Raw genomic sequence first — 14,928 nt, 5'->3', positions numbered from 1 at the left:
ATAACAAAAATCACCCCTAAAGGGGGAGTATTCGGAAATAAAATAAATAACATGGAAGTCGTTTATTTTGTTATAAAAGAACAAGAAAGGATTTCGGCCTTCGGGCCTGGTTAATAAAGGAGCCTTCAGAACAGAGCAAAGATACTACAGGAGAAGCAGGCAGGATGCGAGGAGCCCAAGGGAGCCACCGTTTGGGGGACAGCCAAGTTTGGATGGAGCGGAGGCCGTGGCTGGTGCTCCGGCAGTGACCTGCCAGAAGTGGTGGCCAGGAACCTGAGCAAAGAAGGTTCTGGAGTGAATCTGAGAAGCTCGGCTTAGTGTGTGGTTTGGGTCAGAGCACATGTGACGTCCAAGGGGCCAGCAGATGGAGAAGCTCTCGGGCTCCCGGACAGCCACATCTGTCCCCATCTCCACGCCCTTTGCAGCCACCTCCTCGAGGAGCTGATTGTGGCTCCCTTCTACCCAAAGGCAGCCAGTGGCTGTGGTTTAGTTCTTCTGTACCTTTAGGACTCCCAGAGCTTGAATAGATGAAAAAAACATTTAACCTGGCCATCAGGATATATGTACACAGGTATATATATTGACTAATGGACATATAAAGCATGGCTTATACAATATATTCTATAGATGAAATTTATTACATAAAATATCAACCTGTAGGTGCAATGTGTGTGTACATATGGTGAGAAACTCTTGTTAGGCTGGAACACAGCCGAAGAGAGATCACGAAATTGGAAACATTCGAAGAAGAGAGTGCATTTGGCTAATCCGAAAGGCAGCGTAGATCAGAAGTCAGGCATTGGGATTCCGGAGTCAACCCCCTTTGCTTTTCCTTGGATTTCTGCCACGTACTAGTTGTGTGACCACAGGCACACCACTGAATGTCTCTTGTCTCAGTTTCCCTTTTTTGTAATCTGTAGGATACATCTCATGGAGTTGTTGAGGGTTAAATGAGTTCATACATCGGAAGATCTCAGAAGAGTGACCCATCACGAGCACTTGATAAATGATGACCATTATTCTCTGCTTTGAACTAGTTGTCAAGATGGTGGGAGGCGTTTGTCACCAATTAAATGCTTCCAAGGGCAAGACAGGTACGGCCCTTTTGTGAAATCAGGTAGACGATTGGAGAGCCAACCTGGGGGCCCCAGATCTACATCTTTCTTGCCTATTGCCAGATCTTCTGATTTGTCAAGAGAAGTTGGATACCAGGATTTTTATATGAAACCTCCCAGGTTTCAAATACTGACAAAGACCTTATTATTTTTTTTTCTTCTAAAGGCTTGCAGACAAAAACTACCTGTGTCCTGTGTCCTGCCCCTGGCCAAAATTTTTTGTCCCCACTGCTGAGCATGGTCTGATACAGTCCCAGACATGTGAGCAAAGACTACCACAGGAGACACCAAGCAAGCCTGGCTGTCAAGGAAGGATGCTGTTGTCGGTCAGAGTCGAATCTAAGCCTACTGCAAATGTCTCCTTCTGGTTCTAATAAAGGAGCAGGATAGTTGTCAGACACAGGGTCCTACCCTGCCATCCCACCTTAAAAATGAAACTGGGAAGACCACGGTTGGTGTCTATCTCCTCTTTAAACCGGATAGATCTGCACCAGGCCACCCTACTAACCACATCCCTTTGTAACTAGAGCAACCTCAGCACATTTCCATCCAGCTACTGCCTCTGCCCAAGGTCTTGTCTGGGGCCCTGAGTTGGCTACAAAGAGGAAACAGATGCCTGCCTGGCCCAGAAGGACCTCCATGCAGAGGCATCAAAAGGTAGGTATAGTTCCCCTGTTTGGCAACTGATTCAGGCACAAACTCGTGGGTCACTGAACACTTCTACCAAATTCAGTGACTGGGGTTTTGGTTTCGGTTTGGACAAATTTCCTTAAGCATGGCCTTTCTCCTAGCACTTATCTATGATACTGACTCTTAAGTTTTGGGATTTTGCAGATGGGTAGTATGGCATAGGAAGTGCTATGTCTAAATATGAGAAGCACTGTTGTATGTTAAATGTATACAATAAAAAAACAGTCTACATTCGAGAATTTAGCATTCTAGTTGTTTCCTGGATAAGGGCCAGCTTTTGCTCAACTGCTTGAACCTATTCGAGTTTTTACTGTAGCTTGCGGTGAAATGAATATTAAAACCATAGAGATTCACACAAGCCGGGAGCTTATCTAATAACTTTGGCCTCACCTTCCCCATTTTCTAATTTGTTGTTGAAACCTCTTATACCTGTTGCATCACCAAACTATGTGTGCTTACTCTTCATGCATCCTCCTTCTGAAAAATGTGTCTTGGGAGGTTCAATCTGTATTTTCATCCAGCTTACAGCCAGGATCCCCGTCACCTCGACACAAGACTGGACCTCTGGTCTTTGTCATAACAGGAAGGAACTATGAGGAAATTCAACAATGAGGTAGCTGGCTATGATGCTGCCTAGAGTTCCATAGTGAAAGGTGCCACATTGGCCCCAACAGATCTACCCTCTTGGGGACAGTGAATGAGAAACTCACCAGGGAGAGAGGAAAGGAGGAAGAGGTATGTTTGGTCTGGGGGACAAGATGGCTAAACCACACGGAAGATAATAGATGCTCAGTTTGTTGGAGCCAAAGAAGCCATGAGTTCTCAGAGGTCAGTGTTTTACTTATTTATCCCTCATTCATTCATGCATCAAAATAGCTTCAGCACATAATTGTCTGTTGATATCTTAGGCACTGTGGCAACACATCTGAGTTCATTCTCCTCCTCCTCCTCCTCCTCCTCTTTCTTCTTCTTTTTCTTCTTCTTCTTCTTCTTCTTCTTCTTCTTCTTCTTCTTCTTCTTTTCTTCTTCTTCTTCTTCTTCTTCTTCTTCTTCTTCTTCTTAAGTGTTTACTTGTTTTTGAGAGGGGAAAGGAGTAGAGAGAGAGAGAGAGAGAGAGGGACAGGGGATCCAAAATGGGCTCCCCGCTGTCTGCAGAGAGCCCAATGCAGGGCTCGAACTCACAAGCCATGAGATCATGACCTGAGCTCGACCGACTGAGCCACACCAGCACTCACACATCTGAGCTTATTCTTAAAGAATTTAAGTCTACTTGGGCAGTGATAGACACTTAAAGTCCAATCTAGGAATTCAATAACAGAAAAAGAATTGTGATTTCTTAGCTTTTCCAGAACCAGCCTCCTTTTGGTTTCTCAAATATCAAAAAGTACAGGACTGTTTTTGAGTCCTTTCCAGTTGCCCTATTTTAAATTGTAACCTACCTGTCCCTCTCCTCCTAACTTCCGTTACCCCTGCCCTATATTTCTTTCATCACATTTAGCATCTTTGACCATAATGTATTTGTTTACTTCTTTGATGTATTCATTGGTTATCGCTTGTTTCTCTCCACAAAAATTTGAGCTTCCCCAGGGCAGAGATTTTTGTCTTTTGTTTCCTGATGTATTTCAAATATGGAAGAGTGCCTGGAACATGACAGGTGCTCAGTGAGGTGAACGTAGAATGAATGAAACTTAAAAACTCATGGATGAAAATGGTTCCAAAGTCTTTCTTACTTTCTGCCTCCTTAATTATGATAGTCTAGGAAGAATGTAAACTTCTTTTGGAAGGGGGGTGTCGCATTGAGCTACTCTCATTTTGCTGAGTCTTTAAGTTGCCCTCAGGTCTTGCTGAGAAGGGTAGGACCAATGTCTCTGACTCTGGGGTAAAACACTGCAGGTGGATGCTTATTTAAGTTCTGGCATCATCTCTTCTTTGAAATCAGCTGACCAGAGGTCCTTTCTCACCAACGCTTAGGGGAACCTCTTCCTGCTTTGAATTCCAGGCCTGCTCAGTGGCGGACTGGAGAAATCCAGAGAAGGAAATTTGCTGTGTTTGTGTTGGAAATAAGACTGAATAAGTAAGCATTAACTTTGAGATCTTATTTTCTAATTCCCAATCACAGCAAGAATCTTTTAAGCTAGGTTTCCTATTGCCCATTTATGGATGGAGGAAATGAGAACTGGAGAGAAGCCTATTACCAAAATTTGTTCCAGTTCACATGGTTTATCAGTGGAGGGGATGGGGCTGGACTGAGATCTGCCTAGCTTCACTCTTTTCTTACTGTCATTTTGCTTCACTGAAGACCTGGAAATGTGTCTTTTCAAGTAATGTAAATAAAGTTCCGTTCATGACACGCTGTGGCTCTTGACTGCTAATGGGACCTTCATTTCCTGGTTTTCACTTTTTCTTTTTCTTTTCTTTAACCCTTCCTTCTTTTCTTTCTTTCTTTCTTTCTTTCTTTCTTTCTTTCTTTCTTTCTTACTTTCTTTCCCTTTCTTTCTTTCTTAGCCTTCCTTATAAAGTTGAAATTTCAGGCGGTGGAGTTCTGGTCAGAGATATTTTATAGCATATGCTTGAGTGGAACCTGCTCTTGTTTCTGGAAGACAATGGGGTCCCTTTAGAAAAAAAGCCAAATATGAATTTTCAGATTAGTGCTTGAGTCCAGAACAGCATGAAAGAACAGATATTTGGACAGACAGCTCCCTTCAACATGGGGCAGATGCTTAGGATTACGCCAGTGACAATGGCTTTGACTAAAAATCAATATAGACCAGCTCCTTCATGCTTTTCCAGATTGGAAGGCAACACTCCTTCCCAGGGGGAACAGTTGTATATCTGCTTTTGGCATCACTTTAGAGGTTTTAAGAGTAAATGAAAATGAATTCTTAAGCTCCCTGCCGAGTGAATTAGAAAAGTGAAGGAGAAAATGACTTAATGAGATCAGGATAACAATAACACCCTTTTTATTATCGAAAATATAAACAAACATTCCCTAAGTTTCCTCCGTTCCCCACGTTCTCCACGGAGAGCCCTGCCTCGGCCCCCAGGGTCTAACAGGGACAAATAGCCCTAAGGCTTGGAAGCAAACACACACTTCAGGCTGGGAAAACAAACAAACTTTTACTTACCCGGAGCCCAAGGGTTCAGATTTCCTCTCATCACTTCTAGAATAGGATTCTACTCTTAATAATTATGCCTGGCTTCTGCCCAGACTAAAGGGTTCAACTGCTGCCTTGTCTATGGCCAGAACCATCTACGTGTGTTTTCCAGTCTCTTCTTTTATCTGCACTTCCTTCCTTTCTCTTTTCCCAATGTTGCCCTTATTTTTCAGAGGCCCCAGACTTTTGGTCTCCATTTCCAAGAGGCTGTTTTCTTGCTGATTTCCTCTCGACCGTCCTTTGGTAACAGGTGGTCCTTTGGGATTGACCATTGAAACAGTTTGCCTTATCCTACAGCAATGGGAAGAGGGGGTCAGACACCAGACCTACGGGGCAGATCCAACAACTTGCAGATTAAATTCTTTGGCTGTTAACATAGAAGCCTGAGGCAATTCTGAGAACTCCAGTGTCTCCGATATCATGTATTTATTAAATCTCTCACTCCTTCATGCTTTCTATCTCCCAACAAATGGCTTCATGCCTCTATTTGTCAGAACTTACAAATAAATAAACGCAGGACTTTCTGTTCTCTTTGGAATGCTTCTTTCTCTTTTCACTTAGTTAACTCTTACTCATACTTTTAAATTTCAGCCCAGTTATCACTCGCTCCCCCTCCCCCAATCCTTCCCCAGCCTATAATTTTAATTTTATGCATTAATGGAATCCTTTTCCTTCATAGCATTTAGCACAGTCAATGCTTTTATTTTTATACGGGATCTTTTGATAGCTGATTTTCTCCATGAGACTGTAAGCCGGATGCTAGTTTTGCTCACCATTGAATATTCAACATCTAGCAAGTACTCAAAAAACAATCATGTCAGAAGACGACTACAATATTCAGTGTGATGCCAGAGTGAACACTGGTGTTCACCTGATGTGGATTGGGCTGTGGGGTAGGTAAGATAAGGAAAAACTTTCAGAAATTATTCTTGAACTGAGCCCTAGATTGTGAGGAGGTGACCCAACATGGTGACAGCATTCCAAGTTGGCATAACATCTTAAGCCAAACTTCAATGGGAGACAACATGGCCGACCTGCTTGAGTAAAGGCAAAAATCTCAGTGAGTTTGAGGGCAAGCTAGAGAGTGGACGTTTGGCAGTTAAGACTAGGTGGGTAGCCTGAGGACACATCATGAAGGCATTGCATGCCATGCTAAAAAATTCTGACCTTATCCAGCAAGCAATGGGAAAACCATTGAAGTATTTTAGGTAGGGTGGAGGCGTGAGCAGACATATTCTGGGCTCAGATGGGTGTGTGGATCCTGACCTGTGTCACAGGCTCCTAGAGGAAGGTCAGGAAGTTCCTAGTGCTGCTAGTTCTGGAAGCAACTTGCCAGGAGAAGTAGGAGTCCCAGAAAAGACAGGGATGCTATTGCCTTAGCGCTCTGCACATGTGAAGGAAGAAATCTGGTTATGATTAATAAAGGAAAATTTTTATTTCTACCTCAAAAGCCAGGACTTTAGAAACTCATCTTTCATTTTCTGGGGGGGAATAAGCAGTTTGGGTGTTTGGATGGCACATAGGAAACAGGGGCCTGGAAAGACAGGCATCACTGTTCTTTTCTCCTTTGGAGTGAAGTTCAGTGATTATGCTTCATATCATGTAACAGTCAGTGAGACCGACCACTTTGCAATCTTACCATGATACTTGATGTTTTAGAAAAATGCACACACAAAAAATTCTAAGAAACTGATGCATGAGAGAAGGAAATACATTGTGTTTCACCGTGGAAATAACTTATGACTCAATCATCATGATTTAATTAGGACTCTCTTGAAGTTTCTCCTTCTGGGATGTCTGAACACTTGGTTTTCATTCTTTTGAAGAATTCTTTCCCTTTTACTTGTGGACTTTTAATTTTACCACTTGCCAAGCTGCCTCTCTCCTCTTAGCTCAGAATTACCTCAAATCCTCCCACTCTGCAACAAGAAACCCTTACCCAGCCTCTCCAATTTCCTCACCAGCCTCTCCAATTTCCTCAATGCCCCTGCACCTGCTCTGGGGGAAGGCATCCCAATCTGTGAAAGTCCTGGCCCAAACTCATTTAATTCATTTTTTTAAAGGAGAGTGAAAGAGAGTGCAAGCAGGGGAGAGGCAGAGAGAGGGAGAGGGAGAGAATCCCAAACAGGCTCTGCACTGTCAGTGCAGAGCCCGAAGTGGGGCTCGATCCACAAACTGTGAGATCATGACCTAAGCTGAGATCAAAAGTCATATGCTTAACTGACTGAGTCACCCAGGCGCCCCCAAATCCATTTCATTCTCAGCATCCCCAAATGTCTCACCGGCCTCTGCTAAAAGAGAGGCAACACTCCTACAGGAACAAAGTTGGGGGATGTGATTCCTGGGGGAATAGGACGCCAGCTCTTCATGTGGGATTCGGTAAATGCGCTGGTGATATGTGGTCAGTTCTAGGAGAAATTGTGAAATGAATGACCTTTGGCTTTTCCTCATGTCTTAATTTGTCCCGAGATTTTATTCCCTGCCCAGGTTAGCCTTGCTAACATCATCAATCACACAGCCTTGCCCTGGAAAGACCCTGGATCCAAAATAACAAAATCTGAATGGAACTCCCAGTTATAGTACGAACCTTATGGGCACTGAATGAGGCTTTGCCTGGACTCTCCCCTCATTCATGGAAGCAAAATCCTCATGCTTACCAGCCACATTGGCTATGAGAATCGAACATCATGGTACACTTACAAGCACTTTGCAAAGTATAAAGTGTCATGTAAATATGGAAGATATTGTCAATGGTGATACCGAAAGCCTGGAATCAGCTAGATTGCTTCTGCAACCTTCCCCTATTTATCCTAAGTCACTATAGACGCACTTAGCCTGGAGAGAACATCTCTCAGTCTTGTGTGCTTGTCCCTAATCTCCCTTCTCCCCTAAACGGTCTTGTACATATTTCCCATAGGCTCGTAATTTCTACCTTCAATACGCACATCAATGAAATAGTAAAAAGAAGAAGGTACTGGGGCACCTCAGCGGCTCAGTCGGTTGAGTATCCGGACTCTCGTTTTCGGCTCAGCTCATGATCTCACGGTTTGTGGGTTCAAGCCCTGCCTCAGGCTCTGCGCTGACAGCGTGGAGCCTGCTTGAGATTCTCTCTCTCCCTCTCTCTCTCTGCCCCTCCCCAAATCACACTAGCTCTCTCTCTCTCTCTCTCTCTTTCTGAAGATAAATAAACTAAAAAAAAGAAGAAGGTAGTGTGGTATAGTAGGTACATTGTTATAATTATAATTATATTATATTATAATAAGCTTACATACATTAATGAGTTAGCAAAAGAAGGTATACTGTGTGTTATGCTATGTGAAAGTCAAAAAGCCACAGATTCATGCCTCTCCCTCCTTCTGCTCCCTTACTTGTTCTGTGATTTAGTTCAGCATTTCCAAAGGTATTATTTTTTTGCTGTTTATTTATTTATTTTGAGAGAGAGAGCAAGTGGGGGAGGAGCAGAAGGAGAGAGGGATAGAGAATCCCAAGCAGGGTCCATGCTGCCAGCACAGAGCCCAACGTGCGGTTCGACATCACAAACCGTGAGATCGTGACGTGCGCCGAAATCAAGAGTCAGATGCTCAACCGACTGAGCCACCCAGGCGCCCCTCCAAAGGTACTATATAGGAACAAAGACATCAAAGTGTAGGATACTCTGAGTTAAAAGAAATTAAATAAACTTCTCTGCTACTGGATTAATGTGCACTGGGAATATACAGGAAGGGGATTTATGTATCTCTTTCAAACTTGTTTGACCATAGAATACTTTTTTTTTTTCAAAGTGAAGCATCTAGATGACTAATATTTTATGGTATATACTTAAAGCAAACCTGCCTTTAGTAAATTCTGAAAAAGGGAATAATGATAATTGGCCCCAGGGTGGTTACCAGGATTAATTGAAAATAATGGGCAGAAGTCTAAGTGAGGGCTCTGGGTATGGAAGGCTTAAACAGCAATGTCTCAGCATCAGAGAGATGTTTAAAAAAAAATTTTTTTTAATGTTTATTTTTGACAGAGAGAGAGAGAAAGTGGGGTAGGGGCAGAGAGAGAGAGAGAGGGAGACAGAATTCAACAGGCTCCATGCTGTCAGCACAAAGCCCCACATGGGTCTCGAACTCACAAACTGTGAGGTCATGACCTGCAATGAAGTCACTCAACCAACTGAGCCAACCAGGCACCCAGCAGCTGAGCAACATTTAATGGTGATGCCTAGAAAATGTCTTGGTGTGGACAGATGGAGAATGTGATCTCTTTTGGACTCTGAACATAAAGCAATTTCCCCCTGCCTCCCTGAAAAGGGGCTCACAAATCCTTCCCACCATCCAGCACCCTGGTGAAGCCTCCCCCTGATCAGACCATGGGGAGCAGAAAGGGCAGAGGGTGGACAAGATTTCAGGGCAAAGAGAAAGGTAAACACAGACTGAAGACTCTCTGTGATAATACTGAGGAATCTCAAGCAAGGAGAGAAACATGGGAGCCAAAATAGGGAACACTCGAGAACGGATACAGATGTGACTCACCCAAAGCTTTAGTCACCCTCGTTAAGTTGGATACCAGAGTTTTAGAGAAAAGGAACTAAAACCCGTTGTCCCTCTTTCATAGTTTGTCATGGGTGACGATGTTCAAGACGCTGGAATTTGTTCTTATCTGAGGCGTGGGATCGGTCCTCCTCAGTCCTCATCAATCTTCATCTGGCTTTTATTTTTGTCATAAATCTCAAATTAAGATGCCCTCGCATGTGCTCACAAATGGATATCTGGTGTGAGTGGACCTGACTGGACCTTTTGGAGTAAGATTCTGGCATCCACAGGGGGAAAAACACAGGTAAGCAGCACTCACAGAATGTCTTTAAATTAATAACTTCGGTCACAGAGGGTATATACGAGACGGAATACCCCACGTGCTTAATACATTATTGCGTTCATTCATTTCTTTGCTTCACCATATCCTTTGAGCACTGATTCCACAGTATTTCTTAGAGCACAGTTTCTCTGATGGGCACTGTGCTGGGAACTCCAAGTGAACACAACAGATAAAGTCTTGACTCTCATGAGCTCATGTTCCAGTGATAGAAAATTGTTATAATTTTTTGTTATAACTGTTCTAATTATTATACTGTTGTATTATTACATTGTTATATAATTGCTATATTTTGTTATAATAATTGTTAGAAATTTTTTTATTTAACCCAGAAGGAAGGATGGGAGGAATAACCCCCACCCCTTCCAGGCGGCCTATGTCATTTGTGTTATGATCTTTTAAAGGCCTCGGATTTATTCTCTGGTCCAAAGTTTTGACTCCTAACTTAAGATTTCCAGGTAGCTCCATGTGGGTGGACAGCGGCCCTGTGTGAGGCTTCTTAGGTGTTTGGAAAGGCAGGTTCCTTCTGGAACGCTCGGCTCTTTCCAGTGAGTTTTGTTTTGTCAGTCAGTGACCTGTGTGCAGTGAAAGATCACATTTATTTTTCATCTCTTTTTTAAAATGTGTATTTATTTTTGAAAGAGAGAAGAAGAAGAAGAAGAAGAAGAAGAAGAAGAAGAAGAAGCACAAGTGGGGGAAGGGCAGAGAGAGAGGGAGATACGGAATCCAATTCAGGCTCCAGGTTCTGAGCTGTCAACACAGAGCCCCACCCAGGGCTCAAACTCACGAACCGTGAGATCATGACCTGAGCCGAAGTCGGATGCTTAACCGACTGAGCTACCCAGGCACCCCTTATTTTTCATCTCTTGATTTGGAGTCTTTACTCTGGAAGACAAGACTCTGCCCTGGTTTGAGTCTAAATTTGGCCCAGGTCTACCTGAGATGATTGGCCAGTCCCAAGCAAGTGAGCACGTTGGACTGTGAATTGCCTTGAGGAAAAGTTCCTGGCCCAAAATCGTCTCCCCTCAGTCTACCTCCCACCTCCTGATGTTAAACACAAGAGGATATTTGAGCTGAGATGTCTCTGAAAAATCAAGAGATTACAACTGTGTGACTGAGAAGCCTACCATTCCATTCCATTCTGTCTTTCCCTTGTAGACAGGTTATCTAGACTAGATAATGGATTCAATTTTTTTAATCAATTATAATTGTTATTAGCAAGAGCTGTGATAAGTGGATGAAGGATGATGGCAACGGTCATTCAGAAGCTCGAATATCACAGAAAAAAAACAACATTGTTTTAACTTTCCAGATGGGAGGGCAAAGCAGATGAAACCAAAATGAAAAGAACAATTGCAATAAAATGTGGACATTGCCCAGAAACTTGATTTTCATAGGATTCAATGGCAAGCACATAGATTCAGTGCGATTGTGAAAAGTTAAGGAGCCTGGCAAAACAAGAGATGCTCACAGACTACGGGGATGTGCCTCAATCTGAATGTGTTTTTCCTCATGCAATTCTAATACCATTTGCTATCTTATTGTCCGTTTTTCTTTTAATGAATATGTGAAATATTGCATCTATACACATGGCTCTAAGATCCTTCTGTCTGGCCCTTATGACTCTTCTTATGTTTTCATTCATTCATTCATTCATTCAAACTTAGGAGAGCACCTCCTAAGTCCAAGGCATTGAGAATTCAAGCGTTCCAGAGTCTGCTTTTAGAGAGTTTATAATCTAGAAGGGGAAATAAAACTTCATTCTGATACACGCGAATACATGATACGCAATGAACAATATGCAGGAAAAAGTAGTCGGAATATATAGAGAGAAGCACGTTATGGCTTCACACTCTCGTTTCTGCTCAAGCCCTTCCTCTGAGGTCGCAGCCAGCACAGGGCTCACGAGCATGGCTTTGAATCAGACATGCAGGGTTAGCTCTCAGATCTATCGTTGACCATCTGAGTCACCGTCAGCAGATTACTTACCCTCTTTTATCTCCATTTTTCCTGTATGTAAAATGGGGACGATATTATGATTATTAATAACAAGAACGGTATCTACCTCTAGTGTTGACGACTGAATAAGGCAGTGGTTCTAAAGCCGCGAGCAGAGTGGCACATGGTAAGTGCTAAATAAAATGAATTGTGTGTTTATCACAACTTACCCCCTCCTGATGTCCCTGTCTACATCAGTGGCACTCCCAGAGTCCTGGTCACGGAGGAAATTTACCCAGGAGTGGGATTGCTGGATCATATGGTAATTCTATTTTTACTTTCTTGAGGAACCTCCACATTGTTTCCCATAATGTCTGTACCAGTTTATATTCCCACCAAGAGTGCACAAAGAGTCCCTTTTCTCCATATTTTCATCAGCATTTGCTGTCACTTATCTTTGTGATAAAAGACATCCTAACTGATGTGAGGTGGCATCTCATCGTGGTTTTGTTTTGTTTTGTTTTAAAGATTTGACTTTTAAGCAATCTCCACACCCAACATACGGCTCCAACTCGCAACCCCAAATCAAGAGTTGTACATCGCACAGACTAAGCCAGCCAGCGCCTTTCTCATTATGGTTTTTCTTTGCATTTTCCTGATGATGAGACTCTTTTCGTCTACCAGTTATCCATGTATGTTTCTTCTTTGGAAAAAATGTCTGTTTAAGTCTTCGCTCATTTTTTTAATTCATTTTTTTTATATTGAATGGTACGAGTTCTTTGTATATTTTGTATATTAACCCCAAATCAGATACGTGGTTTGCAAATATTTTCTCCCATTGCATAGATTACCTTTTCATTTCTTTGATGGTTTCCTTGGTTGTACAGAAGCTTTTGAGTTTGATGTAGTTCTTCAACTTCAGAATGGAGATTATAATCATAATCTCCAGAGGGTTCTTGCAAAAATTCAAAGAGGTCAAGTAAATAAAGTGTCAAAAACATGTTTGGCTCGGGGCGCCTGGGTGGCTCAGTTGGTTGAGTGTCCGACTTTGGCTCAGGTCATGATCTCATGGTTTGGGAGTCTGAGCCCCGTGTCAGGCTCTGTGCTGACAGCTCGGAGCCTGGAGCCTGCTTCAGACTCTGTGTCTCCCTCTCTCTCTCCGCCCCTCCCCCACTCATGCTCTGTCTCTCTCTCTCTCAAAAACAAATAAATGTTAAAAAAAAAAAAAGGAATTGTTAAAAAAAAAACACGTTTGGCTCATTGTAGGCACTTAATGTCTACCTTTGTTGGAGGAAAAGAACAGATTTTTTCTGTTTTTTGCTTCATCATTTACCTGGCACCGTGGCTTCGGCATTAGTAGGCGTTCAAAATACAGGTTGATTGATACGATAGCCTTGCCATTCTTCTGAGTAAATTGAGTAGATTATGCAAGGTATAGGGAGGGTATCTTAGGATGTCAATAGGAAAACTATAGAAGTCTAGTAAGTAAAGCCATTCAAATTAATACTGTTCACTTTTTCCTGGTTGACCTTTTAAATAATGATTTTTTAAAAGTAAATAACGTAGCACTAACTAGTCAGGGATTGTGAAATCTAATCTACTCTAGGACTGGTTTAGTTGAACTTGGCCCTCAGGCCATGTGTTAAAGCTGGTAAGCGGCTGGAATGGGGGGATTTCAGCTGGAATCGGGGGGGCAAACATGATATTAAGCAGATTTTCATGGATCCCCCTAAGTGAATGACCGTATCTCTTGCTTACCGGGACAACTGGGTGTCTCATCGATCCCTGCGCAGGTGAGCAATTGCCCAGTGAATGCTCCCAGTTAGCTCTGCTCTTCTGCGTGGTCACAGGCCACCTGCAGTGTGGCACATCTGGACACCACCCTGAACTAAACAACAATTTACATTTTCACAGGATCCCCAGATGCTCAGTGTGCACATCACAGCTTGAAAAGCAAGGATCTGGAGGCTAAAGGGATTACAGGGTTAGAAGTAGTGTTTCTGTTATATGACATGTCGTTGGCTTCCCTGTTGTACACGGAGAAACAGAGCTCCCATTTGTGAGATGAGAGAGATGAGGGTCTATACCTAGATCCTCTTCCAAAAATGAAGCAACTGTTGGCATTTGAAAGCATCTGGACTTCAAAAAGACACCTCATTGTTCAAAAGCTAGGCTCAACTAAAAACTGTAATCATTGGCCAGATTGGAAAGGACACTCCTGCCTCCTTGTTCACTTTCAGGAGAAGCACACGAGCCTGGCCAAGTTGACTAATATGCCTAGCCACGAAGACTGCAGAGTAGGTGAGGTTGCTGAGTGGGTACAGTTCAGAGAAGGTTCTTTTATAAAAACAGTGCCCATTCAAGGATGTTTAAAACTGTAGGAAGGTCTTGTTCTGGGCTCTTCAGGCTGTTGGAGATCACAGGGCTTGAGGCAACTGTAATTTACCTACTGTGGACAATGTTTGGCAAATAGAAGTAATGATGAACCTTCCTTCTACTGCAGCGGTGCGAGCCTGCTTGGCGACTGAAGAATTTGGCCTGGATGAAGTTGGGGCACGTAGCAAATAAAAACAAAATCCACTCAGTTAAATCTGAATTTCAGATATCGGGGATAATTTTCTAGTATAAGGCTATGCCATGCAATTCCTGGGTCCTGTATTTTACCTAGCAACCTTAGTTCCAGCTCCCGGCGCTAGACCCCAGAGATTTACCGAGCATCTTATATGAGAATTGTATCCAAGAAAAGTATGTCACCCCCCACGCTTTCCATAAGGACCTGCATTTCCAGAGAGAGGATTACACAGCTTACAGTTTTGAACCAACCCTAGAGATCTTCAGTCTTGTTTTTCTGAGTTTCAAAAAGATTAAGTGACTTGCCCAAGGCAACAGGACTGGGTATTTCGGGATCTACTTTCTTTCACGTGAGTCATTTTGAATAATGGAAACTTGAACCTCAGGATACTAAATTTGATGTAGAAATTTCTTATAAATGACCTACAAGTAGTAGGAGGGGGGACATTGACAAGCAAAACAAAGTAAGGGAAGTAATAAAACTAAGCATTGACCACGGAGACAAATGTACTAAAATATTTGAAATATGTGTTAAGTTAAGGTTGTCATAATAGTGGAAGCATTTAAATTTTTTATGTTGAGTTGAAGCTATGAAACAT

The 14,928-nt window shown here is 42.7% G+C and overlaps 2 long non-coding RNA genes across 3 annotated transcripts in view; one reads left to right on the top strand and one right to left on the bottom strand.

The window, feature by feature from the left end:
• Positions 1-615: 615 nt before the first annotated feature.
• On the bottom strand, positions 616-2,345 carry LOC121014494 (uncharacterized). Its single transcript, XR_005783243.1, has 2 exons — positions 2,235-2,345; positions 616-1,183 (listed from the first exon to the last, which is right to left on the bottom strand). It is a non-coding gene; the product is annotated as an uncharacterized LOC121014494 (long non-coding RNA).
• LOC121014493 (uncharacterized) overlaps positions 1,178-14,928 on the top strand; it is a 28,867-nt gene continuing 15,116 nt past the window's right edge. Inside the window, exons 1-3 of one of the 2 annotated variants that reach the window (XR_005783242.1) lie at positions 1,178-1,772; positions 2,327-2,633; positions 9,563-9,784. This is a non-coding gene — a long non-coding RNA (uncharacterized LOC121014493). Of the gene's footprint in view, positions 2,634-9,562; positions 9,785-14,928 lie in introns of both variants that reach the window. The other variant, XR_005783241.1, reaches the window with a different exon arrangement.

Source organism: Herpailurus yagouaroundi, unplaced genomic scaffold (genome assembly GCF_014898765.1).
Source record: "Herpailurus yagouaroundi ecotype Mexico unplaced genomic scaffold, PumYag 202, whole genome shotgun sequence".
Taxonomy (NCBI): domain Eukaryota; kingdom Metazoa; phylum Chordata; class Mammalia; order Carnivora; family Felidae; genus Herpailurus; species Herpailurus yagouaroundi.
Note: the sequence above shows the minus strand (reverse complement) of the source record. Positions and strands in the feature narration are given on the sequence as shown.